Raw genomic sequence first — 16,094 nt, 5'->3', positions numbered from 1 at the left:
CGCGGCCGGAAAGTAGTAAGTCCCGCATAACTCTGCGCGCCGTGTTACCGGCATGGCCGCGTTACATCGCGATCGGTCCCCGTTTCTCGTTTGGTTCATTTTGGTTCATTTCAACGACGTCCGTGCGGGACATTGTAATCACGACGAAACAAACGGTCGCGTAATTAATTTAGCTATATACGACTCCGTCGTCGCCGCCGGCGGAATCGAGTTCGGAATTAATAATCGACAAATGGCACGGCGCCGCGCGCCGCGATAAGAGGCGCGTTAAAAACTGCATCTGCCGCGATATGAATCATATCATATGATCGTGTTCTCCAATGCGACACGGCCTCGGGGGTCGCCGAATACAAAACAGCGCGTGTGTCCCACGCATCTCGCTGGTCGCAGCCCGATAGAAAAGTTGGATGTCCGACAGAAAAATTGATTAAAAAAACGCTGGGTAGTTCGACGGCGAATGTTCCGTTGCCGAAAGACTCAACGAGAACCTATAAAGCGGTGCAAAACCGTCTCTCGCAGCTCCGTTCTCGCGAATCCATCACGCGTATAGACACGACGGCAAACTCGACGCTAATTGAATCGTGAAGCTTTTCTCCTAATAAGAAGCCCAAATACATTAGCATCCAATCTCGGTGGTACGTGGTCGGGGAAATAATTGGCGTGCGATTCCATTTCTCTCCTCCGACGATCGATCCGACGTTACATTCTAAGGAGATGAAGTTGCGGCATCGATCCGTGTATGTACGCAACGTGTACATTTCGGTTGGTCTTAATTACACTTTCATTCATATATTATACATTATTTTTATATGTATATACCTATGTATAATCCATACAGCCTGCGAAGAAATCAATTTTAATTGACAATTTTCAATTAATAATAAATTCACATAATATCAAATTGAATCTGAATTAATTCGCCGGATCTATTTTTTGACTTTATTTCATTGTTGTTTTACATCAGAAGCTAAGCGGGAATTACATTTTAGAGAGACGAACAAAGTCTCGGACTATCGATGCGGTTTGCGGAAAGCTTTGCAGAGAGAAAGACCAAATTAATCGCCGGAACCGAAAAAAAGGAGAGGAAAAAACCGACCAAATACATTGCTGTGCATCGCGTATCTACATCTGAAGTCTATGAGATTAGCCGTTATATTGCGCATCGTTGCTATCGCTTTTCGATAACAGCGCGTCGTTGGGTATTACTCAACATCAACAATTCAATCCGTATTTCCCCAGGGGGGAAATGCCTGACTGTCCGCGTTGGTGTATACCGCGTGTCTTTTGGGAAATACGTTGGTGTAATCTAGCGTTGCATCCACAGTAACCGTCCCGTGCGGCAGCAACTATTACGGGCTCCAGCTGCGCCGGATAAATCATTTTTGTTATCGTTCAGGCGACAAGATGTCTTCGCAACTATCCCTAACATGCACTTACACGCGTAGACGCCAAGAGGCTTTGTGATAACGATTGGAAGTTTCCGATTTTCGAGACGTTGCACGAAAGTTCCAAGCTTCTTAAAGGCAAAGTAGAAAACTCGACTGCGAGGAGATATAACGTGACACGCGTGCTGGATTTACCGTGCTATATTTTCCGTTATTTTCTCCCGTCGTCTCATAAGCGCGACATTCATCGAGTATATAAATAAAAAATCTATTTAACAGAGAATTTATTTATATACTTCTCGAACTCCCTTCCGCGCGTTCGCAAGCAATTCGATATTCAATTAAGCACGTAATTAAATATTTACGACCAATTAACGTTATCCGTATTTCCACAATCGGACGGATCGATCGAGTGTCTCGCGCGAGTTATTTTTTTTCTACTTAATGTGATAGAGAGAAGCTCCTGTTTCATATCCCGCCACCAGGCGGAATATCGAGAACTTTAGTATATACTGTCTAACGCAGTAATCGATACGACTTTTACACGGGCGGATAGATTGCCTTTCCGAGTAATAATTAGCGTCTGGCTCGAAGTTTATCGTACCGCCGCGAGTGTAATTTCCCCCGAGGATAATGGAACGGCCGCATTGTAAATTTGTGGATACACGTGGATATCCTGAACACATGAAATATCTTCAAACTGAAACCGAAACCCGAATTCTCATGTTCGCGGATGCTAAGAATAATCTTTATCTCTATTACCTAATAATGACTACTTCATTAATATTAAATACAATGCTTCGTGAGATAAAGTGCTTCGAAAAACTTTTCAAATGATTTATTTATTAAAAATATATTATTTATTTACCCTTTTAGCAATACGCAAACTGTGAAATACTTATTCTTCTCTCTTCTTTCTCTTCTTGTATATTATGAAAAAACTTTTGAAAAGATTTTAGGGTGTAAAACATTTGATCGATGTTTCGTGAGTAAATATGTATGTTAAATATTGTATTACGTTATATTATCAAATATAGTAATATACGTATTGTATTATTAAATGTTTTTAATGTATATTTTTAAAATAATTTTTTTTTATTTTTGTATTTTATAGGTTAATCAGAGATAAAAAATCACAAAATTTTAGTTAAAATTACTCAAATTTTGTTGATATTTCCAGCCAAAGAAAAATACTCTGACTTTTTCCGCTTTCCCGAGAAAGAACTGACAGTCCGCCGGAGACCGACGAATTATGAAAACACTCAATGTTTATCAGTCATGTTTTGTTTTTATCTTCCGGGTGCTTTTATGACGAGCGCATGTTTTTGCAAAAGCTTTCATTATGTTCGTGAGATATGCTACAGTGCGAAATAAGAGAAAGAATTACGTATACATATATATGCTCGGGTAGTAAAATTATGGTTATGTAACGCATGCCTAAATAAAGATTAATTAATAAATTAAGGTAAATTAAAAAGGTCAAAAGCTGACGTAACTTAACTTTGTTTATTAAGATCGCACATCTCTCTCAATTCTGTATCACCGCGATGATAGCGGTGGTACAGGATATTTTCCGAGGAAAGGATTTTCCGGCGCGGTTATCCGAAGCTGTTGAAACATTCATTTTTCAAGAAAATCTGCTCCATCAAATTGTCCAAATATGGTATGGTTAAGGGAATATCCGGTAGGTTCTGGGACACCCTGTATACATGCCTTTTACGGCGCGGCGGCGCACTTTTCAGCTTCATCCGGTTTACATAGATACTTCACGTATATCCAGGGCGTGCAAACAGCTTTTAGGAGACCACCCTTGCTGCTTTTATCGGTGTAGCGCGATATTCTATGCTCTGACGAAGCTTTTTTTAAATGGAGTGTAAATCTTGGGCTTCTTACAGCACACGTAGCATGCAAAAACAAATGAAATGACAACATACGAACGGAACGCATTTTCTTTCAATTACGTTTAATGCCTCCGGGATGGAGGTTTCTTTGTCGAGCATGTTAAACTCCATTAAGAAATTTACTAACGAGAAACATTGACTCTGAACTACGATAGACTATATCTGAAAAAATCTGTCGAGTACTTTAATCATTGGTAGAACATTTATAAATATTTTAGTGTCAAAAAATTACTTTTAGGAAATTGATTAGAATATTTTTTTAGTCAAATATAATAAACTGTTAGAAGCAGAAATTATTAATCAGTGAAACATTTAAATATTTAATACTAAATAATGTGTATTATATTATTAATAACATTTAAATAATTAACATTTGATCGTATTTAATATTAAGAAAGCACTCTTGTTAGGGCGAAAGATAAGACATTTTAATATGAAATGGGTTGCAATTAATTAAAAAATTCAGGTTATTATAAGATTAAAAAATTGTGAATGAATAAGAAACTTCCTCGACATTTCCGCTTCGAGGAAAGATCAAGTCCAAATTGGTCAAAGAATTCGGAGATGAAAAGTAGCTCCACTAAGACTTGGAACACCGTATATAAGAGAGAGTTATTAACTCGAGCCCAGGGAGAGTAGCCGTATTCGTTTTGCTGTATGTATTTCGCTAGAGAATTTAATAAGCTGCCTGTCTCCCCCGTCTCTTCCCCCTCCTTCTCCTTTTCTTCTTCTTCTGCTTCTTCTTCTTCATCCCTCGCATCCATCGCGGCGGAATGCATTCGATCCTCGAAACAGCGCTTTTCGCTAACTTATAATCCATGGCGCATAAACGATCTGCTGCAATGTTACTTGCGCTCGTAAAAGAGAACTGTTATAAAAGAGATATTATGAAGCGACGTCTGATATCTTGCGAGCGTATAACAGGTTTTAAAAAACTGTATTCAAAAAACAGTATGACATTCTAGATAATAAATTATATTATACGAAACATTTATTATCTATATTAATAAAATCTCTGTTTTATATTACACACACACACACACCCCACACACACACACACACACACACATGCGGTATCAAAAGATTTTGCATAAGTGTGTCACGTATTTAAACTGGGAAAATTGTTAGAAAATTACAATACTTGTATATAAATATGAAAAGATCAACCCTTTGACGTCACCATTATTAAGCAAACACACATACAGAGCGCACGTATACTTTGTTATTCTATGTAACTGTATAACTTAATATATCCTAGTTATTTTACGCGCTCTTACGCACACAGTTTCTATAAAATTTATGTTTGCGTATATTCATTAAGCCATAATGGTCTCGTTTAAAAGGATTGGAAGGGTCTCGTTTTCTAACGAACGCGTTTGTCCTGTGACACAGCGCTGTTCGTATATTAATTATCTGCTAAAAAGCTATTGTGCAAGAGAAATGCTCTTTCAATACGTATCTCTGGCTATGTCACTACCAAAGTTAATAAATAAATATAAAGCAAAATAGTCTGGTGCAACAAATTACAGAAAAAATATGAGGCGCATGCACTACGAAGAAGAGAAACTTCACCGCTCTACTTCCTGTAATATAAATAATATGTCAGTGATTATATATATATATATATAACAAGATAAATCAGGGCTTTTTGTTTATATGTACATATATATGTATATGTATGTATATATAACAAAAAGTTCTGATTTATCTTGTTTCTAACAAATGCATTTATTCTCCGACACGGCGCGTTGTTCGCTATGCTAATTATTTCGACATTGTTCGCGATCCGAGAATACCACGTTGTGCGCGGAACGTTTGTTAATTGGTCACAGCAGCATTTGATCGGGTTCGACCAAACAGAGCGGTCTGTTTGTATCCGAAACGCAATAACGCACCCACAAGCTCGTATTTCAAAACTATATATATATAATATATATATATATATATATATATATATATATATATATATCTGTAAGATCTCTGTAATATAATCCGTTTACAATCGTTGCGGGATAATTATATTTTATATCGAAATAGCACAATATTTCTCGATATCGCGCAGGACGTTTCAAAGCTGAAAATTCAAAGTGGAAAAATTTAACGTTAGTCAAAATCACATTTATAGCATCCAGGATGAAAATTTGCAAGATTAACGTTAACGTTCTTTTTGCATTCGTGTTCAATTCTGTATCGTCTTACGGCTTATCGATTTATCGGGAACTATTACCGTGCGCGTCCTTTCGTCTTTCGGTATATATATGTATATCGGTTATAACCACGGTTACGGGTAATTAGTGTTAATTGAACGAAGAGTGAGAGAGCCCGGTTCGGCTCGTGGGCTCGAGCGAACGATCGTTTAACGGCCAATTAAATCTCTCAGCAGGTTGCGCCGCTTCTCGACGAAGGGATTGCCGTTATTTGCCGTTGTCTCGCGATTACCAACTATTCCGGGACCAATCCAAGATCAGCGGTCAAATTGGGCGAAGTGGGGTGAGTGTGACCAAAAAGTTACCCGGTTAAGCGAAGTAGTTCTGGATTAACTCTCAAGACGTAACATCGATCTGGCGAAATCACTATCCGAAAGCACATGCTTTAATACATTCGCTCTTTACTTTAACAATAATCTTTTTTGTTGGAAAAATAGTGTCTCTTTTGTTTAACTTCATTTTCCATTTTCATTTTGGCATTTTAATTTAATTTTGACATTTTTATTCTGATGACACTCTTTCGGAAAATTTAGGATTAAGCTCGAGCAGTAATTGGAAAGATTAACATGGCGCGGTCAATCAGTTTAATCACTATATGCGGAAAAAAAATCATGTTACGTCCTGAGAGAATTTAACATTCATATTTTCTTTCAGAAAGTACAAAACGTATGATAAAATATTTGATCTATAGAATAAAGTTTCTATTTTGTTCCGAAAGCATCTATATTTTTGAAATTAAATGTTTACGACCTATAGGTATTTTCTTATTGTTAAATATCGCTATAATTTTCTACTTGCGTTAATCGCGAAACGAATTAGAATTTTGAAGCCCGCGTCAATGCAATAACTTGAAGAAGAAGCATTTCCCATCTTCTTATGTCAAACGTATTTTCGTCGAGGCGTTCGTTTCCAACGAGATTCTCTTTCGCTCGAAGAGCATAAAAGCGCATCTTTTTCCCTTGTCTTCTCACTACCATACGGTTCTGATTTCCTCTGGAAAGAATTGGAGGATTCTTCCGTTTTCATCTCACCCGTGCTAGTTTCGCGCTTAATTCACCAAGTCCACTTTCCGATTTTTCTCGTTTCTCTTTCGCTTCCTCCATTCGCAATACAAAGCGATTTGACCTCACGAAGGATGGAAAGACACATACATAATCCGATTAAAAGTGAATTTCGCCGACAAGAACGAACATGTGTGCGCGCGCGCGCTGTTGTCAAGCGTGAAGTTAAAAGGCTTCAATCTCCAGTCGATGTTCATTCTCCACGCACCTGTTGAGCTCATTAACGAAGCGAATTTACATCTATTCGATAGCCCTGTTTCTTCGCAATAAATTTCCACCCGATAAATTACCACGGAATAATGCGCGGAACGAAAAGTATAACGATAAAAAAAATCTAGTTAAGTTTCAGCGTTAGCTCGAGGCAGTTTCTTTATCTTTCAATTTATATTTGTCGGCAGAGATAAATGGACGGCAATAAATAATTCGGCGTAAGGGAGGCGCGAATACTTCCGAGAGCGCAAAAATCCCACGTCACAGCCCCGGCGCACGGCGCGGCCCTGCGGTGTCGGCTGTTCAGGACCTAATTATCTCGCGATGCGTTAAAACTCTATGAGAGCGCGCATGAAATATCGCGGTAGTATATCGCGACCGCGGCGCGAATATTCGCATTGAAATATGCAGCGCGCATTGACGCGCGAGACGAGTACACTTGTGGGATTCGCGTTTTGATTTAACGGAAATTAGAATTCTAATTTCCGGTACGTTCGTGTCGCTGAGGCCTGCCGTATACCTGGTATCCCAGGTTAATAGCGTGCTTCTCTGTAATTGCTTATTTCTCCAAGAGAAAAAGAGAGAAAGAAAATTAAATTGATTATTAGATATATTATTAAACTTTAACTTTTTTTCCAATTTATTTTTACGTGACCTTTATACGTGACAGTTCTCGTTATTTCTTAACGTTATAATAAAACCGTTGAGGCAATGATATCAACGAAGAAACTGCCGCGGAAAAATCGATTCCAATTTGTCGCCGGTGCCTGCAGTTAAAGTGTCACGTCGGCCGGCAACTTTAGGCGACAGGCACACCCTGTGTCATTTATTCATCGTGTCGAATTATGAGCAGAGTGGAAGCTCATTTTAAGCGCGCCATCGGGGAACGACAGAATCGATGTCGAAATCGAATCCGACGTTTCCACTGAGTCGTGCAAATCAACGTGCAACGGCTGAATTATTCATCGATGAACGGTGCCGTTGCCCTCCTTAAAACGTCATTCGTGCCCTTGTTTCGCCTTTCGTATCCAGATCGATAGATCGATAAAACGCGCGACTACTGATCAGAATAAAGAGATATAACGTGTAGAATATTCCGCCACTCTGACTACCGTGTCGCTTAATATTTATTGTGCACAAAAGGAAAATTTCCCGAACCGCATAGGACGGTGAATATGTTGATTTTCGTACGATTGGATGCAATGTGATCGTGTTTCATCATATATCTCCATTTCTTTAAAAGCTTTTTACAATATTTTATTAAATCATATATATTATTTCAATAATAATATAATAATGTTTAACAATATCACATTTTTATTTTATACGAAAAAACATACGTTTATCGTTCATTGTTATTTTTAGATTTATATTTTTGAACTCTCACAGTACATTTATTTCTTCGAGAATTATTATATTTATTTAGCAATAAAATATACTATATTGGTATTAAATATTATGAAATTTTAATACACTAGATTTTTATGCTAATTTCATCCAATGAAGCATGCAAAAGATCTCACTTGATCTTTCCAGCAACATTTTGATCTTATATCGAAAATACATCAGAAACAGGCCGGATCCGAATGACAATATCTGCGTCGAGTGCTGCTGCTAAATTATTAGATGACCAATCTATATTTAGTGAGACAGGTCCGATAAACAATTCAACACATTGCTCACGAGAGAAATCACGACAAAAGCAACAAAAGGATAACGTTACCTTCCGGCGAGAGATCGATCCAACGACGGAAATCCCTATTTATGGCGACTATTCCTGACACACGTGCGCCGGATATCCCTCGCGAGAATCCTGCGACATGCCATAAAGCACGCTGTAGATCTCTCGATAGATCCAAAATCGATGACTGTCTATCGCATTGCATCGCATAGCAAGAAGAATAGGCGTCTCTTCCCGACGGATCGTTGACAAAGGTAGGGAGGAAGGATTGTAATTGTACTGTGAGGCACAGCAAAGGGAAAAATAAAAATTAAAAAATTAAAAAGGATAAAAATATATATATTAACTATAAGAATAAAATGTAAATTATACTATGTAAATGCTATTTAATTTATTTATAATTGTTTTTTTATGTTCAAGAGGATATAATAAATATATCTTCGTGCATCTTTTTGCATTTTGTACCAGATATAAAACAGTTCTAACTGTATAAGATGCCACAGGAACAATTTTAGATTATTTAATAAATTATTTATTAAATTATCGGTAATTGTATCTGCTGTATTTTCAGAGATATCTTTATTTGTTGAACCTTTCGGGTTCTTTCGCGAAGTAAAAATAACGAAACAGGATGCGCTCGATAGCTCGACACAATTAAAATGCAGCTAAAACACTTAAGCCGATTCCCGTTTGCAGTATCAATAACGCCTCTCGTTCTCTCTCTCTCTCTCTCTCTCTTTCTCTATCTGTCTCTCTCTCTTTCCCTCACTTGTTACAATTGAAAACGCGATTGACTAAGTCACAGTGCCGAAAATGCTCCTCGTTAAAAGCGAGCGAACGTAACGCGAGTACCGAACTCTTTGCATTTAATTCACGCTCGATTACGCGCAATGCGCGTAGAAGAAAAAAGCGATTAAGGGATTTCGCGCTGCATTTTCATATCTTTTCAACCCCCGAGTCTTCCTCTCCAGGTGTTAAACGAGAAACGACATTATCGGTAATTCTGCGATATTACCGCACACTTTAATGGCCGCCGATTTTTTCCCCTTTTTTGATACATATTTGAAAGCGATTTTTTTCTCAGCAAAAATTCAACTAATCGCTACGATCGCATGCGATTTTAAAAATAGTTTAGTTAATCTCGAGCAGAAAGCCACAGCGTGCAGGTTGTCCTCAAATCATTGAATGTTCCTTCAAACTACGGATTCTTTGGCATAATCTTTTCCTTAGCGAAAAAGTCGTGAAAGATAATGCTATCCCCCGCATGAGATCCCCGGATGTCCTATAAATTGGGATCACGGAGATTCAACCGGATATCGTGTGCTATACATGTGGGTATTGTAACTCGCGCGAACATCGGAGTGCCGATCTGAAACGTTAGTCTCCAAGAGAGACTATAAATACGTAGAAGCCTGTGGATTACGCAATACGAATATATATCTTTGTGTTCGTAGATTGTTAATTAATGGACTCGCTTTTATAACGTAAGCCAACGAATAATAGAAACGCAGCTGAAAGTCTAATAGATTACATTTTATTTTAATTATCTCTAATTAATGCCTCTTTTATTGATATTATATTTCACAAGAAAATATTTTCAAAGCTAAAAATAAAAGAGAGAGGATTTATTTCATTTTTGTAGAACGATATACGTTTCGACTATATAAAGTCGACGAGAAGAAATGGCGTAAAGTATCTGAATATTATCAGCCGTATGCAGCCGATTTTCCTTTCCTCGCTTTCTCGTTCACAAACGGCGAGAGGTTCCTGGCTGTTTCGCGATAGTATCGATTTTTCATTTCTTTCGCTACGAACTCGGTAGAGGAATCGCAGCGTTTATTATATAATCGTTATAATGTCGTTTGCGTTAAATACAACCGGGATCAGTATTATTACAATGCATTTGCCGGCGGTTTCTGATCCCCTGCACGTACTTTTGTTAACAGATTATTTAAGCCTGCAGCGAACTGTTCTCTCTTTCGGCGGAAAAATCAATTAGATCCTTCTCCAAAATAATGTGCAAATATGTTATTAAACTGAATTCATAGTTAAGTTAATAATATGCGGTTCTTATATTCGAATTAAAATTCATGTTAAACCGAAGCAATTGTGAAACTTGAAATGTTTCATTATCGCGATATTTATCATCGGTCTCGTCATTTTATCCTGAAAGAGCGGATATGGAAAGCGCGCATTTGAAAAGAACAGCATAAGGAATATTACGCGCATATTTTTCACTTCTGTCAGCTTACGCACTTTTTCTTATTTTCAAAGCCGATTTTACAAAAGCGCTCTCGCTTCGAGCGCAGTTAGCTTCGGACGTGAACGGTCTCTAATTTCTTCGCCCTCTTTTTGATGATACTCTGTTTATTCCCCGGCGAAGGGACTCTATCTCGCGTATAAAAGCGTCCATGAACGATAACAAAAAGGGGGGGGCGATGCAAATACAAATACGCGAATATAGGAAGAGAACATATATTTCTCGCTCGCGGTATTGAAAAATTGAGTGCTCCGGCAAAGCTCCGGGAACGCGGCTTCCCAACTCGTACCCATTCTTTGACTCTCTATTTTCCGGCGAGGATTTGAGGTCGTTTCTATATATTTTTGACTGTTTTCCGGGCCGAAAGGTCGCGCGGAAAATATCGACCTATCCTTGTGCCGATATATGATCCCGCGTGGATATACGACAGTACGTCGATATAGTAGCCGATGCGCAAGTCCTTCGACGTTTTTCATTTAAATCCTAGATACGATAAAATTCGTCATTCTGATTACAGAATTAATCCATTTATAGGAAAACATTTTTTTTTAAAGCCACGTAGTCGCACATTTTTAGAACGTCGATGAGTTAAGTATTTAAATAAATAAAAAATTAGAGCCGCGCACAAAATGGGAAATCTAATAATTTGCTCACTATTTATACGTCCATCGTCCTTTTTTCTCGACGGCGCAATGTAAATTGAATTCAATTTTCCTCGTTTCAATCATAAAAACTAGTAAAAGTGGAAACTGTTATAACGACAGGCATTCGTCTGGTTAAAGGGTCGGACCAGAATATATTAAATGTAGTAAAAATATATTAAATGCAATATACTTATCAGGCGTATCGCCCTATGCAGCCTCCATCCTCGTTCCTTTTCCGCATCTCTCGCCACGTTATGGAGATGTAATACGCACTATATGTATTTTATCGCTCGGTTCTCGCCGAATGTAGGTTACATCTCGCGCGCGACAAAAGCGAAAGCAAAACGATGTAAAAAGCCGGCGCGTATTCGAAAGAATGGCGCGTGCACTCTCTGGTCGAGGCGTCGGTAAAAGAAATTTACGATCGTGAAATACGAAATCATCGTTTCCCACGGACACTTTGGACGAAATACAAATCAACTTGTCGACAACAAGTATATTTTCGCAAAGTTTTGCCGTGATATATCGTAACTGCCACAATCCGAAGAGATTGAACTTTTGTAAAAGGAAGATTAGTGGCAGTAGACGAAAGGCAGAAGGTATCGTTCGAGGAAATGCGTTTATCTAGCAATATTAAGATATTATCTGCAGATTTTACTGCGTAACTTACTTTCGTCATTTATTATTTCTATTATTTGCGAGCCGTTAAGAAAAGTAATCGGGTAAAGAAAATTATCGGATAAACACGATGGTCACGGGATATAATAACACCCTGATGTTCTGCAAATGTTTATTCGTTCAACTGTCCGCCTCGCAAGCTCAGGAAGTTGCAGTTTCAGATGGAGTCTGCGAGAGCCCGCAGCTAGATGCAAGAGGGGATTAAATCTATTTCCCCTCCTACCCGGGGCTGCTTCTCGATTTCGGAGCATTCTCGATCCAAGTATCGAGAGCCCGCTGGCCATTTCCGGCTCTCGTCGCAATCCACGCACGTTTCTAATATCCTGAAGCGTCGAAAAGCGCGATAGGAGAGATATTTCTCTATACAGATATGTATTTCTGAGGGTTATCGATTTTCTCAGAATACCGTGCAAACGCTACATTCAACAGGAAATTGCATTAGGCGCTTCCTGTTTCCCTTAAACTTTAAGTAGAGATACGGAGTTTCGTAATCGGCTCGAAATTGAAAAGACTTTTCTTGCATCTTTGTTTTTTTCCTCCCGTTATTTAACGCTCGCCTTAATCCGTTGCAATGAGAACTTTTTAAATGCAAATATGAGGTATCCTAGAATCATCGGAGAATGGATCACGTAATCGTTATCTTTTGCAAAATGTTAGTGTTTATCGGTGAGAACGTCGAGAAATTGATAGCTTCCGAGTTAGTAAACTATTGAATATGAAAGCAAGCAATTTCCGCGGATTAAACTTTGAAGCCGCAAATAATTAGTGGAACATCATCTGTTTTTCAATTTGCAGGTCTTTAACGAAATATTAATCCAAAATACTAATTAATTTAATCTTTACATAATTATATAGATATATACAATATGATTTAGCACACACACATATATATCATATTGAACTATATTGAATTAGCAAAATTAATTACAAATGCAATTAAATAAACGGCAGAAACAGATATATATCTATTTCTATCGTTATTAATATCGCAACTTCATATAGTTATCGATGCTCAAGAATACAATTATACCGTGACGTCTGCTGAAAAATTATGTTCTCAATCGAGGTAATGGGACGAGACATAGGTGAAATGCAATATACGTAGGTTATTTAAAAAGCCGTTTAAAAATTCGTTACGAACCATTGCCCGCGGGCATTCGATATAAATTGAGAACGATCGCCATGCAAACGACGGGTTCGTTATAAAAAAAATCTATTTTTAGCACGTGACCGACAAACTAAATTGGACAGCTTTTATATAAAACGATTTGGCCGTCTCTGCAGCGCGTTTACTAAGTTGTAGAAATTAAAAAGGATGTATAGGAGCTGCTTTCTAACTGTATATACAATAGTGTCCCAGATCTCTATTGAAACTTTTCGTTATTTTTTAAGTATTACGTTTCAAGACTATAATACATATTGGTCTTGAAATTTTTATTATTGGAAGATCATATTTATACATGTAAAAGACAGTATCAAAAAAGCAGAGTTTTTTACGCAGAAAATTCCATCTACTATCCTCTACTCCTTTTACGCGTTACATCGCAAATGTGATAATGCATAAACTCATTATTATTATCCGTCGTAAATTCAAATTGTACGCTCTTAATAGTTCTGGGACACCTTGTACGTAGAGTTCCATTGCGAATTCTGTCGGGAATAATGGATCGTCTAAAATTGCTCTGGACTCTCCGAGACGCTAGATGAAACTACAAGACCCGATCTTCCGTTTCGATGTGAGGAAAATCGATCGGTTACGTTTGCGGCGAGATCGCGTGGCTTAACTTCATTTGGGCGCCGTCTCAGGATACGGGATATACCCCAGCGGATAATAATTCTCCGATACGTGAGGTAGTCATTTTGAATTATGATACGTTGCGGACGAGAAAAATTGCTGGCGGGTTACACACGCGAATGAGCAAAACGTAATTTGATTTAACATTAAATTAACGATTATCAAATCATGATCAATCACGAGTAATCGAATTAGCATAATTTATTAATGACTATAATTTAATGAATTATTTACATTGCTGAGCACGTATAATGGGATATACTACTCAATTGCAGAGGCACCGATAACTCGCGTGAAAAGTATCGCTATCAAAAATAGTAAAAAATTTCACGTTCTTTTATTTTTCTCGCTTTAAAAATTTGTACACCGATTTTAAAAATCATCTGTTACTCTCGACAGAATTTTATTTATAATTTAATGCGCGCCGTATAAAGCAGAAAACATTTGCAAAATTGAAATGCGCGAGTGTATAATGCAGAACGCATAAGTATATATCAGAGTGTGCACATGCACAAATCACGATGCATGGCACATAAAATCATAAATGGAATCCCGTTCTGAATTCTGTCGCGAATTATAGATCGTCTAAAGTGGGCTTTGTCGCGATCAATAATTGTTAATCCGATTACCTGGAATATACATTTCTATGTTGTTTATCGATGAAATTGAAGGAAGCATTTTTTGTAGGTAAAAGGATAAAGGTTAATGGCAACATTTTGCGCGCAATTAAGTGGGTATTGTTAAAGCGGAGCCACATTTGACCCGCTTAACCCGGCTGCATCCCGTTTCATCCCAGCTATGACGGTGTTGGAACACCAAACGAGCCGGCGGGCGAGTTTCGCGGCGAGCAGTTAACTTTCGCGAAAATTTGTACCATCAATAATAAACCGGCCGATGAGATCGGTGCAATCAAATGACATGGGGCAATAAAAGCGAGCCGGAATTTCATTTTCGCGATATTCATTCGCGTTAGATTCGCACGGTCGATGCTGATGCCGATCGATGCCGTACTCCCTTCCCTGGATAGCCTGACAAATCCGAATTATTTCTCGCTGCGAAACGATAAATCGAACGATTAAATCTCGCTCGAGGGCTGGTCTATACCCTGACCAAAATGTAACGCGCCGAAGCGAAATTAAAAGGGTTACAAAACACGTTACGCGAACGAGAGTTTTGGGAGAGGGGGGGGAAGGTTGGATTCCGAAATTTCGCGAATACCTATGCCATAATTAAAATTTGTTCGTCGATGCTTTTCGCGGGGGTTATCGCGGAATATCGGTAACATGGAGATAATAAAAAATCATGTGGCATGCACAGTTGTTTTTCGGCTCGTACGAAAATCCGAGAATGGAAGATTTTTATACGTGATATTATTACGATGCCTGGAATCTTTTTCCGCGATATTTTTCAGAGCGTCGGTTGCACTGATTGCAGTGCCTTGTCGTCGACTCAGACAAAAATGACGTTTTCTCAAGCGTTCGCAAAAATTGTTGATCCTTCGCGAGAGAATGGGATCGAAAAGAACACGTCGGTGTCACATTGACGCTTTTGCATCGGGATAATGCATCCTGCGCGAGAGTTTTTGACCTCAAAAACACTTCGGTGCTCCCAGTGTACTCTCCTTCGTCGCTTTCGTCGCCAAACGGCAACTTCTTTCCTCCTCGGCGGACTGAGGAATCACCCGAAAGGACATTATTTTGAGACGATCGATAACATCCAGAGCGCCTTAACCGAATCCCCCGAAGAAGAAAACTTGCGGCGGTACTCTTCTGCAAAAGTGGAAGGACTTCGAAGCGCGGAATTTATTTTCGAAGAGACAATCGGAATTGCCACGAGTTCGGAAATTCACGCCGTACATTGAGAACTGTCGGAAAAGGTTCGATAAAAATCAAAGAAATAATTATTTAATTTATTTTTTTCTTCTTTTTCTTTCTTTCTTTTGTTATTCCAGACAATATTACAGATTTCGAAAGCGCTCTATAAGAAGTATTTAAAATTACAGTTAAATCTTACAAAAGAAGATTTAAATTGTTTAGCGAAATGTTTTCGACGATTATTATCATCTTCGCGGGCCAAATTCGATTCCGGGGTTCGTATAGGAAGCACGCGAACTTTCCGTCAATTTTACGATATTAGGGTACATCAGCTTTGGCGCATAGTCAAATTAAATTTGACATTTGTTTAACTTTTAACTCGTTGCGGTTTATCGCACGCGAGCGCGCGAGTACGAACGCGGGCTTTCAATTAGCGTGCAAGCTCACGCGCGAACCGA

The 16,094-nt window shown here is 38.5% G+C and overlaps 1 protein-coding gene across 3 annotated transcripts in view; it reads left to right on the top strand.

Annotated features, from left to right (window-relative positions):
- The window catches only part of LOC112455856 (protein-tyrosine sulfotransferase), a 69,759-nt gene that overhangs the window by 42,982 nt on the left and 10,683 nt on the right, over positions 1-16,094 (top strand). The window contains exon 3 of one of the 3 annotated variants that reach the window (XM_025018056.1): positions 5,670-5,776. The exons of 1 other annotated variant lie outside the window; for it this stretch is intronic. The gene's annotated coding sequence lies outside the window, so the exon portion shown is untranslated. Of the gene's footprint in view, positions 1-5,666; positions 5,777-16,094 lie in introns of all 3 variants that reach the window. One more of the 3 variants, XM_025018055.1, reaches the window with a different exon arrangement.

This window comes from Temnothorax curvispinosus, unplaced genomic scaffold (genome assembly GCF_003070985.1).
Source record: "Temnothorax curvispinosus isolate PA1 unplaced genomic scaffold, ASM307098v1 QBEX01006423.1, whole genome shotgun sequence".
Taxonomy (NCBI): domain Eukaryota; kingdom Metazoa; phylum Arthropoda; class Insecta; order Hymenoptera; family Formicidae; genus Temnothorax; species Temnothorax curvispinosus.
The sequence above is the reverse complement of the archived record's forward strand: the minus strand, read 5'-3'. Positions and strand labels throughout refer to the sequence as shown.